This window comes from Mus caroli, unplaced genomic scaffold, assembly GCF_978045245.1.
Source record: "Mus caroli unplaced genomic scaffold, Mus_caroli_1 scaffold_11, whole genome shotgun sequence".
NCBI classification, from domain to species: Eukaryota; Metazoa; Chordata; class Mammalia; order Rodentia; family Muridae; genus Mus; species Mus caroli.
This window is the reverse complement of record NW_028227266.1, coordinates 80,670,113-80,692,045: the sequence shown is the minus strand read 5'-3', so window position 1 is coordinate 80,692,045 and position 21,933 is coordinate 80,670,113. Positions and strand designations below refer to the sequence as shown.

The 21,933-nt window shown below is 36.3% G+C and overlaps 1 protein-coding gene across 1 annotated transcript in view; it reads right to left on the bottom strand.

The window, feature by feature from the left end:
• Mei4 (meiotic double-stranded break formation protein 4) overlaps positions 1 to 21,933 on the bottom strand; it is a 150,852-nt gene that overhangs the window by 29,941 nt on the left and 98,978 nt on the right. The window lies entirely within an intron of this gene.

The window sequence follows — 21,933 nt, the reverse complement described above, 5'->3', positions numbered from 1 at the left end:
AAATAAAGAAAAAGAAAAAAAGCAAACTTTATATAAAAAAAACTTGGAATGAAAATTTTAAATATTTTGCTAGATGCAACTGTGTTGTGGGATTTCTTTTTTGGGTGGTAGATAAATGTATAAAATATATTTGGTGCTGAAAGTATAAAGTTCCATGTGAAGCTCCACAACATCCATTTTAAATGGCCATTCTAACTGGAGAGAAGGTCACTGAAATGGCAGTTTGGGTCTGATTAACTTTGTTGTGTGATGTTATGTTTTTCTACTCAACTTGACATATGGTTGAACGACCAGGAGTTACATTGTTAAAAAATAACAGCAAAAAACAACAAGAAGAAACTGATCCTTTCCCTGGCTGCTATCTAATGCCAATACCAATATCTCATCAGCTAGTGGTGTGATATTGTGTCTATCTTCTTCCCTCTACATATGGTTTTTGTGTGGACTGAGGTTGTATGGCATGAATGTTGTGAATGCTGTCACATCACTGTTAGTGTTTTGTGTAAACACCCTGTGTGTTCAGAAAACATAGCTTCCTTGATGTTATCTACCATATCTGGCTCCTAAAATCCTCCCCACCCCCTGGCATATCCCCGAGCCTTGAGGAGAGAGCATGATTATGACCCATATATGGCTGGCCAGTCCACAGATTCATTTCTAGGTCAAAATATTTGCAGAAAAACACATAAGAATAAAAGATAGTGAACCATTTCATGAAAGCACACTGCACATTTTATGTGTAAACTCACTATTATTACCTTGATTGCAGTTCTAATTAAGCTATCTAAATTACCATCTGTGATGGTTAATCTTGATTGTCAACTTGATAGACATTTGAATTGCTTAGGAGAAGAACCTCTGGGCATGTTTGTGGAGTCATTTAATTGGGATTTAATTGAGGAGTGATGACCCAAGACTGAATATCAAGGAGAAAGTGAGCTGATCTCCATATCCATCTCTCTCTGCTTCCTGACTGTGTGTGCCGTGTGGTCAGCTGCCCCAGGCTCCTATGAGCACACCTTTCCAACCATGATGGAAAAGTTACTTTTTTTAAAGAACAAAATACTCACAGGAGCAAATATGGAGGTGTAGAGCAGAGACTGAAGGAAAGGCCATCCAGAGACTGCCCCACCTGGGGATTCATCCCATATACAGACACCAAAACCTGACACTATTGTGGATGCCAAAGAAGTGCATGCTGGCAGGAGCCTGATGTAGCTGTCTCCTGAGAAGCTCTGTCAGAGCCTGGCAAATACAGAGAAGGATTCTTGAAGCCAACCATTGGACTGAGCGCAGGATCCCCCATAGAGGAATTATAGAAAGGACTGAAGAAGTTGCAACCCCATAGGAAGAACAATATCAACCAACCAGAACGCCCAGAGCTCCCAGGGGCTAAGCCATCAACTAAGGAGTACACACGGCTCCAGCTGCATATGTAGCAGAGGATGACCTTGTCACGTATCAATGAAAGGAGAGGACCTTGGTCCTATGAAGGCTCGAGAGATGCCCCAGTTTAGGGGAATCGAGGGTGGGGAGGTGGGAGTGGGTGGGTGGGTGGAGGAATACCCTCATAGAAGCAGGGGGTGGAAGGATAAGATAGGGGGCTTCCGAGATGGGAGTTGGAACAGGGAAAGGAGATAACATTTGAAATGTAAATTTTAAAAATGTACAAAAAAGAAATAATTTATGCACATAAAAAGGCAAGTAATTAACATATCATTTTATTTTACTGAGCCCAGTAAACAAACACAACTGTATTCTCTTTGTAATGTGATTATAACTTATGGTCTCTGCTTCGGTTCCTACTTCCAGCTTACTTTGAGTCCTTGTCTTTTCTAATCTTGGTGATGGGTCATGACCTGTAAACTAAATAGACCCCTTTCTCCTCAAGTTGATTTTGGTCAGCAGTTTATCACAATGGAGAAGCCAACTACACAAATTAGCTTTCCCAAGAGAATATTTGAAGAAGACACCAACAAAATGTGTCCAACTTGTTCTCATTCAGATTGTACTTTCTATGCCTCTCATTATCTTACCTTCTATTCTAGTAGAACCTCATTTATGATTCAATACAGAACTATAACACATATACACAAAGCTTCAGACCATGTTCTAGATTGAACTCCTCCTAGAAAGACAGAGAATTTTCAGAGAACTAGAGTTCTCTATAATTTTATCTATCAAAGTTGAAAAGCACCTCATGACTTATTTTCTCATAGCCTGTTCCACAGTCCTGTAGGTTATAGAAACTAGATATTTGTCATCTAGTTTCTATAAGTATGAGAGAGGAATTAGAAGTTGGAAATATTAAATGTTTTCTTCTTCCCCTGAAACCATGGAGCCTTGATTAAATTGTAGAAACACTACAGCAGTCTTGAGTTTGCACTTTTAAATGCATTACTTTGTGTAATTCAAAAGAATCTATGTAATTCAACTTTTACTAGTAAATTAAATGGCTCAGATACATTATTTCCATTTTCCATTGAGTCTTAATGATCTTATGAAGTATAATGTACACAAAAACGTTCCAGGTTCTAAAATCGAAGTTTTGCTAACATTAACCTCTCTTATAGCCTTACTGATTATTTATTTTATTCTATACATTCTCATTTATGAATATCTGTGTATTACGTCTACAGTCCCTGGTAGGTCGCTTATGCACTGGTGGATAGCCCTTCGCATATACATATATAGGTAGGGTGATTATGAAAAAATTTTAAATAGAGCAGTAAGTTGAGAAGAGGTGGGGGATGAGATAATTATATGGATAATTTAGGGAGAATATGATCCAATGGTAAATGCATATACAAAATTCTCCAAGAATTTATAAAATATTCTAAAATAAATAAAAGACAACAGAAGCGCTGGCTCAAAGAATATCCTTGATGGACCAATACAATTAGCAGTTTACTTAAATATTCCTTGTATGTACAAGTTTTGAACATTCTTTGCAACTAAACAGAAAGTCTCCATAATCACCTGTGATACATGCTGAAAGTTTATGTTTTTCATCAGAAAAATGGCAAATTAATAAAAGCCAACAGGTAACTATGACAGAAGTGAGTATGTCCTTAAGAAGAAAAAAAATTAATACTTGTGATTGATGATAAATTCAGTATTTCAGACAAATTTAGAAGTTAGAAAATCTTGTATACAATACAGGCATTTGATAGTTTCCTGATATTTAGAGGCTTTTTTTAGTGAGAACAATAGAAATATTGACAAATATAAAAATTTAAATATTATATACATATATAAAATGTATCAGCTGCTAGGAGTTTATGTGCCAGTGGTCTAATATTTTCCAAATGAGCATCCCATGAGTGAAAGATGCATTAGAAATGTAAACAGAGCTAACTTGCTATAAAATATCAGAATATGGCTACTTAACTGTAAAGGTTGATGGTTAGTTGATCCCAAGGACAAAGATAACTGCTGTTTCTTGCTTCAGTTTTTGCCATGCCTGTACTTTTCTCCTATTTTTCCATGTTTCCATATTCTGTTAGGTGTGTGTGTGTGTGTGTGTGTGTGTGAGAGAGAGAGAGAGAGAGAGAGAGAGAGAGAGAGAGAGAGAGAGAGAACACTAGCTAGCTTATGGAGAGATCCGAGAGAGAGAGAGAGAGAGAGAGAGAAACACTAGCTAGCTTATGGAGAGATCAGAACAGAATATCCTGTGTTGTCCTCTGTATCTGCCTTCTTTCTTGTCTTGGGACATGGTCTCTCAGATCACTCGATACTCATTGTTTTTCTTGAGGCTTTGCTGGCTAATTAGCTCTGATCTCCATCTGTCCCCTGCCAATGACTCTTTATTCCTAGGTTTATAGGCAAGCACAGCAATGCCAGGCTTTTGTGTGCATGCTGGTGATTTGATTTCAGGTCCTCATGCTTGAATCATCTCCCTAGCCCCTCTAATTAATGTCTAAGGTCTTTCACATGATACACAATGGAGGTGCTAAATACAAATATAGATTAAACTATAAAATGAAGAAGTTATAAGCCAAACTTTTAAAATCCCAGCATATTGAAGGCCTGAAAGATATTATTTATTTCTCATAAACTATTAAGGATTCAGACATCTATGCCAGGACAAAAGTACTAGCACCATTTCCACTGGTATACCTCTATGACAGAGTATCTCTTTGTGAACCTTTCTAGCCCTTGCTTGAATTTATTATCTCTATAATATCAATACTTCACAAGGAGAAAACATTGCAGAGTGGATGAACAGAATCTTAGTCTCTTCAGGCTTTGAAAGAATGCATCACAAACTGGGCAGACAGAAACAGCAGTCACATTTTTTTCTTGCAGTTTCAGAGGATAGAAACACCAAGATCAAAGCACCAGGAGATGCTTTGTCTATGAAGTCCCATTCCTTTTTCATGGTGTGTGTACTTGTGTCTTCCCATGGTAGAAATAAACAAATTATTTAGTTGGGATTTCTTTACAAGGAAACTAACGTTATTTCTCAGGGATTCACTTACATGACTGGGTCACCTCTCAAACCCTCCACTGCTTATTAGTATTGCATGCAGTTGTTTCTGAAGGAAATGTTGGTGGACACAAACATAGCAATCGGATTGTGGAACGCTGAAGAAAAGTCACCCCTCTTACTATCTTTAGTTCAAACATACCTACTGTAAAATTAGCTAAATGTCTATCATCTGTCCATAAAAGCCTTTGCATTTAATAAAAAAATAATGGAAGGAAATATGCATGCATGTAATACATGATAGCTCTTATGAATAAGAGGACTTACTGTATGACATTTTTTCTTTTATATATACATTCGAAAATTGATGCAATCTGGGTAATTTATAAATATCATCAAAACATACTTAGGCGATGCTTATTACAAGTGCAAACAGCAGTAAACTTTGGATACTCTTACTACAGGAAATAGAATATATTCCAAATTGTGAAATTTAAATATCTAATGTAAAACATTGCATGTAGAGGGCAATTAAAACATGGGTGTTGCTTCAGAGGTACTCACCAGTTAACACATTGAGTCTTGACTTCCAGCTGAAGCAGTCCCATTTGTTGATTGTGAAAGAGCAAAATCACTTGGCTAGCTTTTCTGAAGGGAAGCTGTATTTTAAATGTTTCATTTTACAGTATAAATATTTCAAGTCAAGTTGCCTTTAGAGTGTTAATACTTTTCTTTTCCTGTTTGTTTCTGATGATGGTTTCTTTGAGATAGAATCTCATATGCAATGTTTCATGATTCTCATTAAGAGTGTTTCTGAAAGGATAGCTGACACTGTTTCCTAACACAGAAGCATTTAGTTGGTAGAGTAAAGCTGTGATTCTCAAGGAAAAAATATATGTTTACAGAAATAAAACCTATAAGATTCAAGTTAAAGCAAATAATCCGACCAAAATCCAAATAAAACTTTATTACATGTTTGAATCACTAACCCAGCACTTAATGAATAGAAGGTTGATGCACCGATCACTTAAATATGATTTCCTAGAGCCCTTTGTACATGAGCCAAATCTGATCTGGGATGTGTCTGGGCCATTGTAGGACTGACTGGAGACTCTGGTTTGGATGGAGTTCCCATGTGCAGAAGCCTTCATGCTTTAACCTTCCACATGTCTGCCATCAGTTTCTCTGAGTGCTTTTATACAAACGAATCCTTGTGCACTGTTTGAACACATCTGCCAACAGTGTTTAAGCACTGTCTACAGTGAAGGTGGAAGTGAAACTGTTGCTACTTTTTGCCACTCTCTGCCGTTGCTTTTGCACTGTAGTACCAGATGTGTTCATAACCAATGTTAAAATGAGTGTGCCGCAGGGAGTGAGTGTTCATGGGAACACGGCCTCCAATGTTAAGGTAATATTGTGGAAAATAGCAGTTCCACCAAAAAGTGTCATATTTTTAGGAATGAACATTCGCCGCTGACTGAGCGGAGGAGCCTTTCTTGTAGTGCTATAGAGAGCAGCTTGAAACGCTCACTTTGGCATTCTAAGCACCACTAAATATCTCCTTTAGCTTGCAGTGCACAGTGGCTCCATAATCACCATGCCTGCATGAAGAAGCTGGCATTTTTCATACATCTTTTTGAAGTTCTCATTTTTTTTCTTATTCGTATTCTTTGTCCATCTAAGCTCTTTGAAGAAAATATAACAAGAAGAAACTAAATGTCTATACAAGAGATCATAAAGCACGGGTTATATTTAAAACTGGAATCTCCACAGAGAGTATTAGTGGAGTTTAATCCTTCCTGAGTGAAGGAATAGAGCCATGGACCCGGCTTACATAGGGCGTCCTTGCTGTTCCTCATTCACTTAGCTAACCTGGAGTGCTTGGTGTGTGGACCACCTTCTGAGGCTTAATGCATCTAGGCGATACCAGCCACCATAAAACTTGCTTCTCTCCCTTCCCACCAATGCCCCTTTCTAGTGTGAAGAGGGGAGAACAGAGATCTCACTGGTGGGAGGATAGCAGAACACAGGGGCCAAGGAGTGGAGATAAATAAGAGGGAGGGAAATTTAAATGCAGAGAGGAATGGGAGAGTAAGTGGAGGGGGTTGAGCGAAAAGACAATGCCCTTCCCAGAAACCATAGACTGCCAACTACAATGCCAAGTACCAGGTATGGAACACCATCCTCAGAGCTGTTGGACATGTGTCCCAGAGAACCGCAAAACAACAGGAGCAATTGACACTGCCTCTGGCTGCTCAACAGGAATTGATGCCAAGTCTATACAGCTGAGGCTATGACACACTACAGCCACAGGACATAGAGAAATCAAGTTGGTACTGATGACTTCGTGTCCTCCCTTCTAGAAAGGCTTCATATTTTTTCAAACGTGCTATACAGGTCCCCTTGTGAGAGCCACGTGTGTGGTACCTTCAGGGGGAGATTCCTACCATAAAGTTATGAAGAGTAATCTAGAGCCATGGCTTTAACCTGTATTGATTTGGCGGTCTCTCAGAACACCCTGTCCATGAACTTGAAGGGATATATCCCCACACTTAGCACTGGGATTTTTGTTTATGACCTATCACTTCTGGGATCAACATTAACACTTGTTGAGGAGGAAGGACTGATTCCTGTGTTTACTTAAAATAATTACTGATGATGTACTTTAGACTGGATGCTATGGTATTTCTCTTTAGAAATAAATTGCTAAGTGTTACATTCCATGTACTGTCTCAGAGCACCTCAAAAAAGTTCAGGTCACAGTAGCTCAACAATGATCATTAGATTAATACGATGTAACAATACAATTTTAAATAAAGTTACAGTTCAGATTTAGAGCAGCATGGTTAGAAAGAGAGAAATCATATACTAATAAGCTACAGGCCATGATTAGAGAGATCATCTCTTATCTCTCAGGCCTCAGGAAACCAAACTCTTCACTGACTCTGACAACTCTAGTTTCCCTGAGAGAAGAGTTTCCATGGAGAACCAGTTGAGAGGGAGCAGGGAAGCACAGCAGAAGATCTGGGTGTGCCCTGTCACAGCCACCAAGCTAACCATACAGTGGTCTCTGCAGAATTAAGTCCATGGTCATTAGAAAGGCTTAATGAGTTTTTTGCTATATGTATACCACTCTTTCTGCCTTTTCACTCATTCATGACATCCAAGGAAGCCTTCACTCTTATAAGTACTTAGTGCCTGACACCATTCTCTCAGTCTCCTCTTTCCTTCTGCTTCTCACTGTGCCACCATCTTTAAGGATTATTATACCCAATAGAAAAACTATCTAAACTCTCATCAACAAATAATTCCTGCCCACTTCCCAACAGTCAAGATAAAGTGTGACTCTGTATCCCACACTGGCCTTGAACTTGTGATTCACCTGCCACTGCATTCTGGGTTCTGTTAGCAGGTGTCAAGTTAATTGTCGCCAACTGGGCCCAGAGAAAAGGCTCATTGGGTAGTATGGTGGTACATTTCAATGAACTTTATTTTACATCTATCAGTAAATTTTACATTGACTAACAACTGGAAGAGTTACAGTTCTAAACTCTTATGTTGCAGACATAATCTCCACACTCAGAATGCAACTATCCCCTTTCCTGTTTCTATCTTTCATTCATTGACTTGGCAAGTCACACCCCAGGACCACCCATAACTCTCCCATCCCATCTGACAGCATCTTTTGGTTGTTTTCAACTCCTTCAGTAAATAGATTTTTTAAAGCCTCAAATGCGTGCCGTGGATCTCTCCTATATTCCACAGGAAGGAAAGATCCTCAGATTCATCTGGTATCAGAAATCAGTCTTCTCAAGTATCAAAGGCTCTCTGCAGGAAGTGCACAGGAGACAACAACGCCACCATTCCTTTCCTGTTTCATTTTTAATTATGGATCTCAGCTTAGAAGATAAGTAGTGGGAAGTTCTAAGTGGAAATTGCTCATATAAATCTCTACTTTTGAATACGGTGAAAAAAACCTTCTTAGTAAGCTCATTATTGTTTGATACGTGTGGTAGGAAACAATGAGTGAAATTGTTGCTATTCACAGTACAGTCTAAAAAGCAAATGTATACAATACTGGAGTATAACTCTACTTGTGTCCAATAAAAATGTGTTAATGAGTGTGCTGCAAAGTGGGACTAACAGGGAGATAGTTGTGCCTGGTTATAACAGTTAGAGGAAGCTTCACAGAAAGCATTATGTTTTAATTTCATCAGAAAATTATTCAGAATGAACATTACTCACTATGAGTAACAAAACACAAAACCAGAAAAAGGTAGGCTGAGACATATTAAAAATTTTTCATTACACTGAAATGACTCTGGTGATTTCTTTGTAGTTACTGATGAACCTCAGCACAAGAGCCATTAAATCAGCAGCAATATATCCCCATACTTATGGAAAAAAAAGAATAAATCAAATTTACTTTGCATTTTATTGCCAGGGTTGCCAAATATAGAGAAAATAATTAGCATTATTTTCTGTAGTTACTGAAAGCATCTCTTGAATTAATCACCATCTAAAGCATCGGGTTATTCAGGCAGTGACTATGCACCTGCTTTCCCCCACCCAAGTGTTCTATACATAATGATTCATGCTCCGCTTCAGAATGCTCAAAGCAAGTGTTCCTCATTATTTTATTGAAGTGCATTTTCCATTTTTCATTAACTCGCCAAAATAAATAATAAACCTACATTCCCTTACTCTTTTCAGTTCCTAACAAAAGTAACACACCCTTATGAATGATAAGGCTTTTTCTTGAAAACAGATTCTGCAACTGTCAGTTCTCCAGTTTCCCACTACAGAAGCACAAAGAAAAAGAATCTCTAAGTCAGGGGCTGATTAAGCTGGATGGCAAATCAGAATCGGTGGATTAAAACCTCTCCTGAATTCTACAGTTAGGGTAGATACCTAGGCTCGTGGATACAGTATATGTCACAAGATGTAGCACAACTCAGGAAACTGCCAAACTCAAGATATTAGTTTGAGTGTCTCGGGAATCCATCCGAGCACTACAGTCTATGGTCCATGTTTCTACATGCATGCAAGTAAAAAAAGGACTGAACATAAGAATAGAAAAGGCATTTAGCTGATACCTAAGTGCACAGCCATGAAAGACAGAAACAACTTACATGGCCAACCACTGAGAAACCATAGTAAGCTCCAATGTTAATGACTCATTAGAGTGTAATTGAAGTAAAGTAAATTACATATACTAAATGAATAACCAAATATAAATAGACCTTCCGAGAAACATGAAGTAGCTAAGCAAAGGAATAGTATCATAAGTATTAAGTGGAAGTGCAAGACTGAAAATGATTTATTAGAGATAAGCCATAAGGACAAGCACAGAAGAGAGTTCAATATTCATAATGGGTGATATAAAAGAACACTTAACCTGCAGGAAAAAAAATGATTAAAGTGTAAAAAGGCAAGGAGAGACTGAATTGCGAAAGACATGTGTGCATTTAAAGAAAATTAGCATGTAGTGAAATAAAGAAATAATGCATAAAATTCTAAATGGAAAACTGAAATGTACAACAATGATAAAAATATCCTTAAGGACAAGTGTTAAAGAAATTGAGTAAATAACGAAGCAATAACTTGAAAATGGACAAATCAAAGTGAGGGAAGAATATCACAAATGTAAATGAGAAGAGCTATAAGCCATAAGGCTCTGTCCCAGGGATGCAGAGATGGTTCAACATATGAAAATCCATCAACATAATCTACCATAGAAACAAACTGAGACAAACAATAAGCACATGATCATTTTCATGAGATGCTGAAAAGGCCTTTGACAATATCCAATACTTCTTCGTGATAAGAGTTTTAGAGAAATCAGGAACACTAGGAGCATAGCTTAACACTATTAAAGCAATATACAGCAAGCCAATAGCTAACATCAAACTAAACTGAGAGAAATTTAAAGCAATTCTACTAAACTCGGGGACAAGACAAGGCTAGCCACTCTCCCCATATCTATTCAATACAGGACTCAGTGTTCTAGCTAGAGCAATTAGTCAACATCCTTTGATCTTCAACAAAAGGAGATCAAGGGAATACAAATTGGAAAGGAAGAAGTCAAGGTATCACTTTTCACAGATGACATGATGGTATACATAAGTGACCCCAAAAATTCTACCAGAGAACTCCTAGAGCTAATAAACACCTTCAGCAAAGTAGCTGGATTCAACGTTAACTTTAAAAAAAATCAATAGGCCTCCTTTATACAAATGAATGGGCTGAGAAAGAAATCAGGAAAACAACACTCTTCACAATAGCCACAAATGATATAAAATATCATGGTGTAACTCTTTAAGGAAAGAAATGGAAAAAGATACCAGAAGATGCAAAGATCTCCCATAGTCACTGATCAGTAGGGTTAAGAGTAGGGAGGCCCATTGGACTTGCAAACTTTATATTCCCCAGTACAGGGGAATGCCAGGGCCAAAAAGTGGGAGTGGGTGGGTAGGGGAGTGGGGGGGAGGGTATGGGGGACTTTTGGGATAGCATTGGAAATGTAAATGAGGAAAATACATAATTAAAAATATTTAAAAAAAAAGCAATTCACAGGTTCTATGCAATTCCCATTGAAATTCCAACACCATTCTTTATACACCTTGAAAAAACAGTACTCAAATTCATGAAGGCTTTTCAATCCAAAAGATGGAGTTTTAAAAAGTATATTCTCAAATGAAAAAAAATTAAGAATGCTAAATTAATAATATATTAGAGCCAACAAAATTCTTAGTACAAATTTGTAAACATTGATGTCATACACATAAACAACAAAGTCAGACTCAGGAGCATATATTAGTTATATATATATATATATATATATATATATATATATATGTGTGTGTGTATATATATATACAAATATATATACACAAATACACACACAAACATACACACACACACACATATATATATATATAAAACCATAATAATCAAGACAAAAACTGGCTATCAATTAGGTAGTGGGAGATGACTTGTCAAGCATCCCTAACCTTGCATATTAGTGAAGTCCTATCAATGGACCTAGCTGCCAGATGCCCATGCCAAGCTAAGATCCCCCACTGCCTGCAACTAAGCCCAAGGATATGAGTGCAGACTCATACAGTGGACTTCAGTCCTCTGACCTTCACACATGCCTGTAGGACATATGTGCCTACACGCGCACACACACACACACACACACACACACACACACACACACAGGAGAGGAGGAGAAAGAGAGAAAAAGAGGGAGAAAGAGAGACATAGTGACAGAGACAGAGACTAAAGTTTTAAGAAATGTAAAAGTAGAGAAAACTACAGTGCAATTTAACAAATAAAAACAGATGCAAAACTTTAAGCAAAATATTTGCAAACCAAATACACGAACATATTAATAATACAATAAAAGCAGTCTATGAATTTGAGAGGACTTAAGAATGAGAGGGCTTAGAAGGTAGAAAGGGATAAAGGAAATTATGTAATCAACTAAAGAAAAATGAATTGAAATTTAAATAAGACACTAATACACCAAGATCAGTTTAGTTACCTCATGAGGAATATATGATTGTTTAAACATAAACAAATCAATAATGTTAATACAGTACAATGATAAAAATCGAGATCACATGGTCATCTTGATAGATGCAGAAAAAGACTTTAGACAAAGATCAACATACTTCCATGATAAAAGTCTGGAAGAGATTAAAAAAGATACAACATATCTCAAAATAGCAAAGACTATTTAACAAGTCTATTTTCAACATCATTTAAAATGAAGGACACTGAAGCATTTCTTCTAAAATTTGTAATGAAACAAGTATTCTACTCTTTTTTCCTTAAATTTTTACTATTTAAATGTATTTTATACATCAAACATATTAATAATATTGAGTGTTCTGAGAATCAAAAAATACATAAAAAATTTGTTCAACTTTTATATTCATATCCTTTCATACCCTGAAAATATCATTAATGAATATTTAATGCTCTCCATAGCTGAGGATCCTATATCTAATGTTTAATACCACATTGCCTCAAAACCACAAAATATATTTTGGGAATTAAGCATAGTAAAAGAGCATAAAATATTCAAAATGAATCATTAAGAAATATATTCAAAAGCCCTTACATGATACCACCTGACATAGTGAGAGAGTATTTAAAATGCATTATATATCTGTGTACACTGTCTAACAATCAGTTTACTTAAAAAAAGATTATCAGTGTTTCTAGGAGAGAAATTATTTCATCAGTAAATATATTTTAAAAATTTCAAAATAGCAAAAACTCTTTGAAGTTAAGCATTAAGAAAATGCTAATTTCAAGCACAGTGAGAAAAATTATCAATAATATTTCCTTGATGATGTAGAACATGATTATTCAGCACCTCGAGGTTCCTTCTCCAAAACTGACCATATGATTGGTCACAAAACAGACGTCAACAGATACAAGAAGATTGACATAGTCCCATGCACCTATCTGATCACCGTGGACTAAGGCTGGCCTTAAATACCAGCAAAAACAACGGAAAACACATGGAAGTTGAACAATGTTCTCCTCAATGATAACTTAGTCAAGGAAGAAATAAAGAAATTAAAGGCTTTTTAGAATTTAATGAAAACGAAGCCAAAACAAACCCAAACTTATGGGACACAATGAAAGCAGTGGTTAGAGGAAAACTCATAGCTCTGAGTGCCTCCAAAAAGAAACTGGAGAGAGCACACATTAGCAGCTTGACAGCACACCTAAAAGCTCTAGAACAAAAGGAAGCAAATACACCCAAGAGGAGTAGACAGCAGGAAATTGTCAAACTCAGGGCTGAAATCAACCAAATAGAAACAAAGAGAACTATACAAAGAATCAACAAAACCAGGAACTCTTTTTTTTTTTCTTTGAGAAAATCAACTATAGATAAACCCTTACCCAGACTAACCAGAGGGCACAGAGACAGTATCCAAATTAATAAAATCAGAAATGAAAAGGGAGGTATAACAATGAAATATATCTTAAAATAATTATTCTGTCTGTTGAATATTAACAGTTGAAAAAGCATTCCACTCTTTTAACTCATATTCAATATACTGCTTAAATTAACAAAAGCAGTTAGACAAAAGAAATAAATAAATAGATATGATAGGAAAACCCAAGAATTAATATAATTTCTATTTTCAGCTGAAACTATTCTAGTATTACAGGACTCTGCAGATACTTTTAATACTGATAAATATTTTCAGGACACTATACATAGACATAAGGTTTATATACAATAGTGATAAACTGCATGAGACAGGATGAAAAAATATCCCATTTCCCACTAGTTCCAAAAACAGTAAGTAAGCAGGAGTAAACTTAACTAAGGCAGTAATGGATCTTCACAAAGAAACCTTTGAGATGGAGAAGCAAAGAAATAAACAAGCACCAGAAGATAAAAAGGACACCCATGCAATTGGATTGGCAGAACCAATATTGTGAAAATGCTGTTACCAGAAATAGCTATAGATTCAAAGCAGTCTTAATCAAAATCCAATAATATTGTTAACAGAAACAGAAAAAATATTCTAAACACATAATATCATATATATTGAAAAAAATCCTAAACGTGATAATGTCCACCCTTCATGTTTACCACAGAGATAGAGTGACTGAGGCCATAGACAGTAAAGGACTAAAGTGTGAATTCACTCAGCTATGGTGCTCCAATTGTTGAGAAAGGTATCAAAACATGGGCTGGAAAATATGGTCTAATAAATGGTGCTGGGGAAGATTAGGAATATTATATGTACAGAACATATTCACATTGCTTGTGTGTGTGTGTGTGTGTGCATGAATGTATCTACCACTAGAACAAAGTATAGACTACTAAAGACATAAAACACAGTTTTGTTTTTTTTTCTTATGTCATTTTTACTTAGCATGCAAGTAATATGTTTCATTTTTTCACCTTCAGATGTGATGTGCTTCTACTGAACTCTCCCATTCTTCTTTCCTGTCTCCCTGTACCCTGTATCTTTCTAATGTCAGTAAGTAAGTCCTCTTTCAGTAACATTTTCATATCACAAGTGTTCTATTACTATACCTTCAACCCTTAAAACTTTTTGGGTTCTTTCACGGTCCCCTTTCTAGCTTCACACATTTATAAACATAAATGTAAATAATTAACATTCTATAAGAGATAACATACTGTGTTTAATTTTCTATATTATTTATATTTCACTGAACATACTATATGTTCCAGCCACTTTTTTGTAAATTTCATCTTTTGTTCTTGCTAAATAAATTTTATCATATTTTTGTAGCACATTTTTTTTAACACACACACATATAATTTTATGAGTATAACAAGTTTTTGAGCTGTATTGTGTATATGCAGCAGGTGTGTGACTGGTGACATTGAAGGCTAGAAGAGAGTGATGGGTTCACTGTAACCGAAAGTACAAACACTGTAAGAAAGGACCTGGGAACCAAAGAAGACCACCTGAAAAGCAGCAAGTTCTTTTAACCACCTAGCCACCTCTTCAACTCCTATACCACATCTTCATAATCTATGCATCTGTTGTTGGACAACTTGGCTGGTTCCATTTCTTTGTCATTGTAAAAAAATACAGTAACAAACCTGGATATGTATTTCTGGTGTGTCATATAAAGTCATTTGGATATACGGCCAGGAGGTGATATGTCTATTTTTATAAAAGGTCTACTTTTTGTTTTCTGAGTAACTGCTATACTTATTACCATATTGTTTGCATCAGTATTACTTTTTAATATGTTTTTGGCAATTAGGCACCTTACAACCAGAGCTCCCAGATATCCCAAACTGTTTACATTTTAGTTGACATTTATATTATATCCACATAGAACTAATAATTTTGTACTCTAGATTTTGTACATAAGAAAAGCTGTTAGAGCTGTTAGATTTCTATCACTGTGGGAAAAAATATCTGAGAAACTCAATGTGAAGGAGTTAGATTTATTTTACTACATGAGTTTTGGGGTTTCTGTTAATGACTGCTGGGGCAAGGAAGAAAATTATAGAAAGAAATACTGGGTGCAGTGAGCTAGGCAAGGTGATTTTTTCCTAACACAGTCCCTGCCCACGCCCATTGAAACCGTCTTAGCTTGCATTCTATTGCTGTGATAAATCACAGCCAAAAGCAGCCTGGGGAAGAAAGGGTTCATTTAGCTTACAAATCCTGGTCACAGACAAACATGGAGGGGGATCAGGAAGAAATCAAGACAGGCACTAGGAGGCAAAAAGTTCTAGAACTTTAGATACCGTAGAGGAGTGATGTTTGCTGTGCTGCTTTGTGGCTCACTGTAGCATAGTTGATAATGGCCTGGGTCCTTCCACATCAATGAGAAAACACACCCCTGGACATAACCAATTGAAATTCCCTCTTTCCTAAGTCTCTAGTTTGTGTCATGATAATAAAAGACTACCAGCAAAAATTATAAAACCATGACCAGATCAGCATATTTATCAGGATAGAGCCCTAAAGAGCCAATCACTTTCCAAGGCTCAGTTTCTTAATTCTATCCCAATTGAGAACATTTAACATCTGTGGGCTTCTGGGAGGCACTTAAGAAGCAAAACACACCTATCCTATCTTAGTCACCCCATACCAAACACTTCTTTTTTTCTTCCTTCAACTCCCCCCCACACACACACACACACCACCACTACCGTATAAATAATAATAACTGTAAAAGAAGCGAAGGTTGTGATCATGAATTAGAGACAGTAGTGGGGAATGGAAGAAGTTTGAGTGGGGTAGGGCAGAAATGATATAAATAAAATATTCACACATAAAAAAATTAAGAATAAAGAAAAAAATCTAGTCTGCAAGTGATGAACACTCCATAGAATTCTTGAATTTTTAACTCTATCAATCATTGAACACATTGGGGTTTTTTTGTTTTTGTTTTTTTGTTTTGTTTTGTTTTTTGGTCAAGAAACAGTTTTAAACAGGCTTTCAGAAAATATGGAGATGTTTACATTAATTCTGAATTTTGGGCAATCTTGAGCCTTGCTAGATCCACACACAATGATTGTTTACATAATGAAATACACTGGTGGGAAATGACCATGTGGAATAAATCAGGATTCATTATCAGAAATTTCTCCTAAGTTCCTTTTAAATAAAACAATAAAAAAAAGAAGAGCTCATACCAAGGGACCCTAGTCTTTAGTTTTTATACTTGAGGATGTTTGTAAAAACTCTCTTCTAAATGATGTATTGACTGACTGCTGCTTGAGCCAAGGATCTTGGATCTGCAATATCATTAAGAGATGAATAATTTTGGGAGAATATAGTAGTTTCTTTCTCAGATGAAATAGGCCAGCTGTTTCGCACATTTATGGCTATGATTATTTTTTCCTCAGTGTCTCATTTTAAAAATACTAATTTTGTTGGTATAATTTATTTAGTTTTATATCAGAAATATATATGTATGATCATGCCACATTGAGAATATTGCATGTCTACTTTTATTAATGAGTTGTTTATTTCTTATTTTAATTAACAAGAAAACAAATGTCTAAAAGGTATAAATAACATAGCTTTTGAGGTTTTTTTCGTACTACATTTTTATTATAAATTTTAAAGCTGTCATCATGTAGAAATTTCATCTACTTTATAAACACTGGGTTTCTGAACTACTTGAGTATGAATATGCTTTTCAGAATTCAGATCTCACCCATCCTTATCAATGTTCCAAATGTACTTTTCATTTTAATAGTTTGGCTACTGTTCCCACAAACATGCTGAGTAGACAACAGTAGAAACTGCATCTAAAGAGAAAAATATTGGTGTAAAGTGAAATTAAACTTGGAGCTTCATTTTCAGTCAACATACATCTGATATGCAAGAAGAATTTTTCTCTTCAAAATAAAATATTTATAACGCAAAAGTCACAGTTCTTCACTCATAAAATATGCAAATTTAAACACTATAATTTTTTTCATGTACTACTTCAGATTCTATATTTAGAAAAGACCATTTTAAAGTGTGTGTATTTTGGAAGGGTGTCAATGATTTTGTACCTATAATTTAGCCACTGAGTATTTCTCTCCCTTGGATATTTCAATCTCCATGTTAACGCGATATAATTCTTTCAGAATCTCTGAACAAAGGAATAAGAGCTCATCTTGGGAGGGAGGCATGGGAATGAGCAACAGGCAAGATCATGTAGCTGAGAACTCACATCACCAAATGGAAGCACAAAGCAGAGCACAAAGCACAAGTGGTGGAGGTTTTACATTCCCAATCCCGCCCCCAGTGACACACGTCCTCCAGCAAGGGCACACTCCTTAGGCCTCCCCAAACAACACCACCAAACACTGGGGCCTACAGGGGAAATTTATTATCTAAACTGTCACAGAGATAAAAGTAACATCCACGGATAATTTTTTTCTAATGTGAACATAGTTATTTAATTGCGAGGCCAATTGGTGACTTAAGAGAATGCTTACTTTTCTAAGAAACTCTGTGCCTTTGTTAGTATCCCTCAAAATGTAGGAATTCAGATTGATACCCTCCTTCAGATATGTAGGAATGTTAGTCTTTTTCAAACTTTGAAATTCAATCCAGTGCATCTTCCTGTTGTTGTGAATTATGCATATTCCTTCTGATCATGAATACAGCAACTATTTGTTTTGTTTGTTTGTTTTGTCAAGACAGGGTTTCTCTGTGTAGTCCTGGCTGTCCTGGAACTCAGTCTGTAGACCAAGTGGGCCTCAAACTCAGAAATCTGCCTGCCTCTGGCTCCCAAATTCTGGGATTAAAGGTGTGAGCCACCACTGCTGGGCTACAGCAACTTTTATAAAGTGTCTGTTCAAATACTTTCCCCATTATCATACTGAGCATTGCCCCAATCCTTCCCAACGGCATTGCCTTAAAATAAGTATGAAATCAATTGGCCATATATAAGAGGAATTATTTACAGATGGTTACATTAGAAAAAAAGTTAGAATTTTCTATCTTCATGGTCATGTTTATTACAAACAATGATAGGTTGGCCCATATTATCCAAAAGTATAGCAGTCTAACTTTATATATATGCATGAACAACAAGAAGTAAGACCTAGTGAAAAAAAAAAGGCCATTAATATAAAGGAAAACAGGTAGGGGCATATAAGAGGGTGTGGAAAGAGGATATGGAAGGGAGTAATGTTGAAATTAAAATACTAACTAACAAAAATTAATAAAGAGTGTTCCATGTACCAAGCACTGAGAAGTTTTAATAGATAACAGTGGCCTCTAAATTGAGTTTGGAAAAGTTTCTTATCTTCTAGAGCAGTGGTTCTCAACCTTCTTTATGCTGTGAGCCTTTAATACACTTCCTCTATTATGGTAACTTCCAGCCATAAAATGACTTTGTTGCTACTTCAGAACTGTAATTTTGCTGCTGTTAGGCATGGTAATGTAGATATCTGGTATACCACCTCCAATGCGGTCACAATCCCCAGGCTGAGAACTGGAAGAACTGCTCCTCTAGAATTTTTCTAAGAGTATTATCATTTGATCCTGAACTTTTACTTAGAAAATTGATTATGATTGTAATGCAACTGATCTAGTTAACAGAAGGAAACTTCACATTCTGCTTCTTCAGTTCATTTTGGAAACTGGCACCTTAGGGATTAAACCAGGGTCCCCTGGAAGAACATATGGTACTTTTGCTACCTAGCCATCTTTCCAGCCCCAGGTTGGTTTTACTTCTACTAATTTCCCCCATATTTTATGGGTCATACATCCTTGTTTGTTTGTTTTAAATATCTAAAGAGAAAATTTTAATGACATGTTACAAACTTTGTTTATCCAGTGTTGCTCTAGTGGACAACTATCCAATTGTGAATCTTTGAAGATCTCTGCAGAGATTGTCTTATATTTTTGTCTACCTACATTTATGGTACTTTAAATCACCCTCATGTTCATTATATACAAACTCAATTTCTGTCCACACACAAGCATTTTTTTCCATAGTAGCCTAATTCTTTTTAGTGATATTTCTATATCTCTTCGTTGGGTAATATTTTTTGGTTAAATTAAATCTCTTCACATTAACCCTTCTTTGGAATCTGTTGGTATACACAAGGTATTGAGAGCTGGGGGAAAGCAGCTTTGGAACCCAATCTTCAACTGTGTGGTATTACACCTCATCGTCTAAGAGTATAGCACTGTCTCTCTCTGGTCCTTAGATGTGATGAACACCATGAGATAACTTTATCACTCATTATTTTCTCCTCTTCTCAGAGTGGAAAATAAGTTAAGAATGCATCTTCTCCTATCTTTTATTTTTCCTTCTTTATAAGTCCTGAATGTGTCATTGTTGTATTAAAAAAGAAAAAAGAACAACTGTTCAGTTGAATGTGATATAGGGAGCTAGACCTTACACTATGCTCACACGGTCTGCTCGCACTGTGCTGAGACTGACGGCACAGTGCCCCAAAGAAGAACATACACCAATCAATTAGGCACACAGCTTCATGGTCACAATGGCAAAAGTAGTCCATGCCATTGGTAACCCAATTCTGTTGTGTGGTAATGGCTTAATTCACGAGAAGGCACAGCCCACAGACTCATTCTCCAGTCAACTCCCAAATTCCATCACTGCTCATTAATCCATTTGTTTAAATTGGCTGCACCGTGTTCTGCTTTTTGCCACTAGAAAATGCTGACTTACAGTTTCTCTGTCTTTGATCAATACTAATATTTGGAAGGGTTGTCAAAACGATTGATTAGGAGAGCTCAAGTGCAGCCTTTAATACAGATGTCTGCAGACAAGCTGTTGTGTGCTGTCTTACTGTTTTTCTTCTATTATTCAAATTCACCCTTTTTTCCCACCCACCCTCTTCTCTCCCGCCTTCATATATGTTCTAGACAGCATGTATTTATGTGTGCCAAGTGCAAGCGGATATCCCAGCAGGCCAGCAGAGGCCACAGAATCCTCTGGAACTGGAATTATGGGCAGCTGTGATGGGTGCTTTCCCATGGATCCACTGCAAGAACAGTAAGTGCTCTTAACAACTACCCCATCTCTCTAACCCCTAAGTATTCTAACCCAGCATGACCGAAAACCTGAGTTTAGATGATGACATTTGCGGATGTCATTCTGCAGTCACAGTCAAGTGTCTTATTGATATAGAGGCTGTGTTTCTTTATCTATGGACTGGATAAGAAGTATATGTATTTCATGATGTTGTGTCAAAATTAAATTAAGCTACACAGATAAAAATTCAATTCAATTAAACTTATTTCCAGTGCTGTTTCCTGTTAAGTGCCAAACCCAATTTGTTTCCTCCGGATCCTAAGGACAGCTCTCATTTTACAACAACTCAGGTTCTCTGCATTCTACTAGTCTCTGATGATTCCACCAATATATATATTTAACTTGTTCCTTTGACAGGAAGCACTTTGGTCGTGTAAACTATTATGACCAGTTCTCTGACCTTGGAACTCTTACAAACACCACCATGTATTTATTTCAACATTTTGTTCTTTTAGAGTAGTCAGCTTGGCTCATTTCTCCTTTAGATCTGTGACAGTGACTTTACAAATTTAGCTTTCAGAATCACTTAATCAGTTGCTGACTAGATGATATATCATGTTATCTATGGAACAAGACTAGAATAATAGTTTTAAGGTCATTTCATTAAATATAGAGAAGTTAGAGGTAAGTACTCAGTTTAAAAGCACTTTAAAACCCCATGATATGTTTGTATTATTAAATTTATTTTACTCGTACCTAAATATGTCAACTTGTCTCATTTCTTTTTAATTCTACAACAGAGATGGTAAGAATAACAAAGAAACTATAAAGTATGCACATTTAACAATTAATTATCAACATAAAAATCTGGGGATGCTGTCCAAGATCACCTGTGAAGCTCTGTACAGCTGATAGGCTGGGAGCACTAGTATCAAAACCTAAGCTTACAGCCGAATTACCAGGCAAGCTTCTACACAGTGATGCCCAGGATCTCACTGCAGAGACCTCTGTTTCATTAGATTGTGTATGGGTTGGTAACTGGATATTAAAATTTTAAAATTCAACTAGAAAATTCTCTTAGGCAAATGTGTTGAAGAACCATTCTCTAAGATCCTCTTGTATCCACCTCCCGCACCCCAGACACACACTCACTATTTGACTTTATTTCACTACTGGAGATATTTAAGTCTATTCAACTAAACATTGCTTTGCTAAAAACAACAGAAAATCTAGTACATGTGTGACATTAAGTAGGACAGGTAGGTTTATATAAAAGGAAGAAAGAAAGAAAGAAAGAAAGAAAGAAAGAAAGAAAGAAAGAAAGAAAGAAAGAACTAACCATGTAATCCCCCTCCTGGCTGATGCACTTTTCTGTAATTTCAGTAGCTGGAATATTCACATATATTAGAGATAATGCAATATAGGTGAATTAGTGAAACAGTAGCAAGTCAATATGGGAAGAAAAAAAAAAGTACAAATCTAGCAGCTTATAGCTGTATTAAGCACAATTTAGTGAG